The sequence below is a fragment of the Echinops telfairi genome, unplaced genomic scaffold (assembly GCF_000313985.2).
Source record: "Echinops telfairi isolate 266 unplaced genomic scaffold, ASM31398v2 ScPeMD7_70;HRSCAF=299, whole genome shotgun sequence".
Classification (NCBI taxonomy): domain Eukaryota; kingdom Metazoa; phylum Chordata; class Mammalia; order Afrosoricida; family Tenrecidae; genus Echinops; species Echinops telfairi.
In genome coordinates this window covers 15,411,837-15,418,244 of record NW_022103968.1, presented here as the reverse complement: position 1 = coordinate 15,418,244, position 6,408 = coordinate 15,411,837, and positions in this window count along the sequence as shown.

Here is a 6,408-nt window from a genome sequence, read left to right as displayed (position 1 = left end):
CACCATCCTAACTCAGTTGTGTACTACTGTACTGATCTCAGGGCCCATTTGGAATTCTTTAGCACAGGGCCGGGGTGGGAAACATAGGGCAGGGCACTGCATAAGGAATCATCGAGACCAGCTGTTAGGCTGGGTTGTCTAAGAAGTTGGTTTCAGTGACCCTCCTTTATGGACCAAAAAAGAACTTTGTATCAAGAAGAACTTTACACCAAGAAGGTGTCCCAACCCAGTCCTACTCAAGCCCATGGATCTAACGCTGCCTGGGACGCTCTTCCAACTCCCTGAGCTGATGCCTAAGGATGAAGTGGGAAGCAGGTAAGATCAGAGGCTGGTGGGTGCAGTCTCTTGGATCCAAGGTCAGTGGGAACATGGCAGGAGGCTGCCAGCTATCAGGTCAGGGTCAGGTGGCTCACACGGGGCCACTCCTGGAGGTAGGCACAGAGTCCCAGCGAGCAGAAAGGCAAGGGGCACAGAGGAGCAGTTCCCAGTATCCCTCCCGCTCATACAAAAGGTCACACCCCCAACCGCTTGATGGACAGGTTGGGCTCCACCCTTACCTTTACAAGGCCCCATCAAGGTGACCTAAAACCTAACTGCCACACCAGCTCACATCACACACCTCACCCCAGAGGAGCAGTCCCAGCTAGTACATTAAACCAAGAAACAAAACACTCACTGCCATCGAGTCAGTGCTGACTCACAGCGACCCCTGTGGGTGTCTGAGACAGTGACTGTTTACAGGAGTAGAAAGCCCAGTCTTTCTCCCAAGGAGCTGCCGGTGGTTTCAAACTGCCGACCATGTGAAGTGAAGCCCCACGCATAACCACTGTAACACCAGGGCTGACATTAGGTAGAGGGGAGTTCATTAAATGTCTGACCCAACATAACAGGCTAATTTTTAAGTTGATCATTTTGTGTGGTCCTCGGGCTATGTTCTCCGTAGCCAAAAGGCCCTTGGCAGAAAAAAATGAGTCCCCAGCCTTGTTGTAGGACGAGGACATGCCTGTCACCACCTCGTGACATTTGCAGGACTGGCGCTTTGCACCGAGCGGCTCTGAGAGCGGCTCTGAGAGTGACCTCTCCCTGCACCTGGAGAATGATCCACATGATCCACGCACGTGCTCCCTGCCGCGTTGACCCCAAGCCAACAGAAAAGAGGTTGCCCGGTCCTGTGTCATCCTCCCAACTGCCAGCATGTTCGAGGTCTTCCCGATGGCTCATGTGCCAGTCGGTCTCCTCTCGGTGGCTGGCCGTCTCCTTCACCAAGCACTGTGCACTTGATTCCTCCTGATGCTCTGACCATCGAGTCAGACCACTGAGACCACCACGTCTTTCCCCCACTCTGTCGTCATCTGGCAGCTCCACTGAAGCCTGGCCATCCTGGGGGATCCTGCTGGTGTTTGAAATACTGGTGGTAGAGCCTCCGCCACCACAGCAGCCCGAAAAGGACAATATGACAAAGTGGCAGATGGGTGGTGGGCCACTGAGCACTCACTGTGTGACAGGGAACAGGGGGTCTTATTCTCCTTACTCCGAGGAAGGCCCTGCAGTCACTTGTTCTCAGATAAAACGGAGGCGTAGATAAGGTCAAGCAATTTACCAAGTGAGAGAGACACCATTCCTGAGCCATTTTACCACAAGGATCCTGGTGGTGCGGTGGTTATGCGCTAAGCTGATAACTGCAAGGTCAGTGGTTTGAAACTACCAGCCGCTCTGAGGCAGGAAGATGAGGCTTCCTTACAATTGCTGTCATAGTTGGGCCCATTGTTGCAGCCTCTGCGTCACGCCATCTCGTGAAGGACCTTCCACTTTACTGAGCATAACGTCCTTTCCAGGGCCTGGTCTCTTCTGACCAGTTCCAAGTACGTGAGCCTTGTCCAGATTAAGTCTTGTCATCCCTTCTAAGGGCGTTCAGGCTGTACTTCTTCCAGGACAGATCTGTTCATGCTTCTGAGCGCATACTCCAGGGGAGGAAAACAAAGCTGTACTTAGATCATTTGAGATTGTTTGAAGTTTTTTTCCCTTCCATTCCAATTTTGCTTTTTAATGACTATATACAGAGCAGTAATTAGTTGTATGGATACTGATTAATTCTACAGTCATTTCTCTGTACTGCCAACTTTTCATTCGCAACAGACATTTCATCCATATCAATGAGCTGGATTAGCATAAGAAAAGTCAGCAAATGAGTTCTTTGCCTCGCAGTCTTGAGCCTATCTGGGAAATACCATTATTTAAAGGTCCATAACGGCCTTGAAAAGTGATCAACCACCATCTTTCCAGACCCAAAGGATGCGGAAGTTCTGAAAGCTTTACCCTGGCTCTTGGTAAACCGGTCGGTGGAATCCATCAACGCAAAAAACTTTCCTGGATTATTGGATGTTCAGCAAATTTCAACCGAAAGAGCTCTGTAATACAAGAAACTGGTTTTTTAAAATGCCATTCCAAGGAGTCTTTAAGATAATGTTGTTCTTACCCGAATAGGCAGTGGCAAGGAAAGCTCAGCTTTCTTTCAGCTAAAATGAGGCCAAATAGCCAAGGGCAGTTCATTGCCAGAACAGTTTTTCATCTTTGCAAAGGCAAATGCTTGCCCAAACCCTGTGAGCTGAAACCCAGGGAAAAGCAAATTGCTTTCCTAGGACTCCAACTCACTCCACTCACTGGAAAGAAGTCCCGATCATTTGTGCGCAGTACCGTGACCCAGGCCCAGTGTAGTCCTGCAATGACCTGCAGGGCTAATGGCGAATCTGAACCACTCAGGGAAAATATGACCGGGACCGGGGTCCATTGTGATATTGTTTACAGGCTTTAACATTTTTTTGGCTGTTGTGTAATTTGGTTTCGCAACTGCTGAGCCCAACAATGGTTTTTAAAAAAACCTCGATTCAGTTAGAAAATCCATTTGGTTGTTTCATAAGTACTCACTGACATGGAGCCGATTTGGGCACAGAGCAACCAGGGTAGAACTGTCCTGGGGGGTTCTGAGACTGTTAGCTCTTTATGGGAGTAGAAAGTCTCATCTTTCTCCTGAGGACAGCAGGTGGTTTCGAACTGCTAACCACCTTCCTGCTAGTTAACCAATGTATAAAGAACCCGCTGCGCCGTTCTCTATGTGCCTGGTACTGTGTTTGGGCCAAGGACATTGGTGACTAGCAATCTGGTGCCAGGCTGAGAGAATAGATCCTAAAGTCTGATGGCCTGGGTTCAAATTCTGACTCTGCTGCTTACTAGCCGCGTTTCAACTTACGAAGCTTGTTCACCTCTAAATGGTTTTTTGTTTGCAAGAGTGAAAGGAATGACAATGACGTGAATGGCAAACACAGTGCTGTGTTCCGTGTCTACCCTTTCAGAGGACCGGCATCGCCTCTGCCCTGTAGAAGTCATCCGAAGAGGCTGATTAGTGTGAAAGTGCAGCCAGGTATGTTATTGGGGAGGAATTCATTTGCTAGTGCATTGCCTTATACTTACCGATGGATTCCTTTTCCGTTTGCTTGCTCAAGGCAAACGGAATACCAGTCAATACCACAGACGCTCGGATCGCTCCCGAGCTCGGTCGTAATGCATCCAATGCGTTGGCCTTACTTTGCTCTGGTTTCAATAGAGCTGTCTTCTCAACAGTGTACAACTGCACACACCACCCCCCTGGCAACTTGTCTCCATTTAACTTGCTTGCTTTCTGGAATGCCTAGAAGTCTTTTGTGGAGGAGTTTTCCCTCACGGTCCTTGAGAAAATGGTGAGGTCTGAGTCTTCCATTGGGCAAATCTGCCGCACAGACCTCATGGCAGTGGTAAGGAGCCAGGCTCTGACTTTGTTGTGTTCTAGCCCAAAGAGCCCTGGTGGTACGATGGCTCCGTGTTGGGCTGCGATCCCGGGGTCGGCAGCTGGAGACCACCGGTGGCTCTGTAGGAGGGAGACTGAGCTTACTCCAGGAAACAGTAGTCTCAGAAACCCACAGGGGGGTCACTGAGTCAGCATCGACCCAACGGTAGCCAGTTCCCCACCAAGCTAAAGGACTTTCAATTGCCTTATCGTCACTCCGTGGTTGGACAATGAATCAGGAAGACTGGAGAACGATGGATGCCTTTGAGTTTGGTGTTGGCAAAGAGTAGTGGAATTATCACGTTTGTCAGAACCAATTCATACAGCCAGAGTTTTTGACCCTTAGAAGCGAGGATGGTAAGATTTTGTCTCACGTACTCCAAGGGTCCGTGGAGAAGAATGGCATGCTTGCTAAAGCAGGTCAGTGAAAACCAGAAGACAGTCCAAGAGATGGACAGACACTGTGGCTCCAGCAACGGGTTCAAACATCACAGTCATCCCCAGGGCGGTGCAGCCTGGGGGCTGTTTCCGTCTGGGGTGCACAGGTGGCTGGAAGTTAGAAGCCACCGCATGGCATCTAACAACAAACAGGAAGGCTGTCATTGTTTGCTGTCCTCTCTTTTGCTACGTTGTTTACTCTTGGCTCTCATTCTTCCCCACTCGCATTCCCAACTACAAGCCAATTAGCCTGTGGAAGAATTATGAACCAGGAGCTAGGGATCTCTGGGTACATCCAGCAGTAACCAAAACAACTCATGGATGCTGCTCCCACCAGGAAGGCCCCATGAGTTTGCCAACTAAATTTAGAAAATTTAAATTTCAAAGTAACTTCTCAAACTATTCTGAAGTTATCCTGAATTGGAAGTTACTTGCTTAATGCAAATGTTTTCATCATTATGAAAAACAAAGCGTGCTGGGCATGTGCTTGCTCATTAAGTGTCTGTTGAATTGAGTGAGTGAAAGGGCAATTAGTAATCATTATACATATGATTGTAGATTAAACAGGTTGGAAAAAAAGATCGTAAATTATTTTGAGAGATGGAAAATTCTATCAAGAGTCTTATGATAAGGAGATTTACCGAAATGTATCCAGAGTAGAGTTGATTTGTTGATACATTCCTTAATACTAAGGGCTATGTGTGTTTATTAAATGAATAGCCCTTCTGGCATAGTGATATAGTGCTATGCTTACCCAAAGGTTGACAGTTCCAATCCACCAGCAGCTCCACGGGAGAAAGGCTGTCTGCTTCCATTACAGTTCAACCTCTATTAAAAGATACAGCGTCTTGGGTCTTAAAGGCTTGAAGGTAAACAAGCAGCCATCTAGCAGAGAAGCAACAAGCCCACATGGAAGAAGCAAATCAACCTGTGTGATTGTGAGGTGTCGATGGAATGAGGTATCAGGCATCAGAGGACCCCAAACAATTACAGGGATGCAAATGATGGGGCGCCTGAGAGGAGACCCAAAGCCCATCTGTAAACAATTGGACACTCCCTCACAGAAGGGTCACAAGGAAGGAACGAGTCAGCCAGGGTGCAGCACAGCACTGACCACAACGCACAATTTTCCTCTTGTTCTTTAATGCTTCCTCCCCCCATTATCACGACCCCAGCTCTACCTTACAAATCAGGCTAGACCTGAGCATGTATACTGGTACAGATAAGAACTCTCGACAGAATCCAGGGCAGTTAAACACCTCAGGAACAGTAACGGGTGTAGTGATACCATGAGGGTAGGGAGAAGGTGAAGGGAGAAACAGGGAGCCAATTATAATGATCGATACATACCCACCCCAGCAAGGGGACAAACAGCAGAAACGTGGGCAAAGGGAGACAGCAGACGGTGTAAGATATACAAATAATAATAATTTATCAGGGGTCCATGAAGGTGGAAGGGTTGGGAAGGGAGGGGAAAAAGAGGAGCTAATACCAAGGACTCAAGCAGAAAGAAAATGTTTTGAAAATGATGATGGCAATCTATGTACAAATGTGTTTGATACAATTGATGCATAGATTGTTATAAGAGCTGTAAGAGCCAATAAAATGATCAATCATTTTATCAGAGGCTTGTACAACTCTTACCACAATCCATCCATCCATCGTGTCAAGCGCATTTGACATTTGTTGCCATCATCCTAAAATGATTCATTAATTTTTAAGAGAGAGAAAGCCCCTGGGAACTCTCTGGGAGCAGTTTACTCCGCCCGGTGGGTCCTTAGGAGTCAGAGCGGACTCAAGGGCAAAGGGTTTTCTGATTTCCTGGAGTGCCTGGGTCAGTCATGCAAAGGAGCCCTGGTGGTGCTGTGGGATACACACCGGACTGCTAACCACAAGGCTGGCAGTTCAACCCCACCAGCAACTCTGCACAAGGATGAAGGTGACGCCTGCGTCCATGACATTTAGTCTCAGAAACCCTATACAGGGTCACTGTGTGTAGGAAAGAGAAGCCCTGGTGATAGAATGGTTACAGGCTAGGGTGTTAGCAGCAAGGTCAGCAGTTCGATACCACCAGCTGCTCCACAGGAGAAAGATGAGGCTTTCTACTCCCGTAAAGAGTTAAGTCTCGGAAACCCACAGGGGCAGCTCTA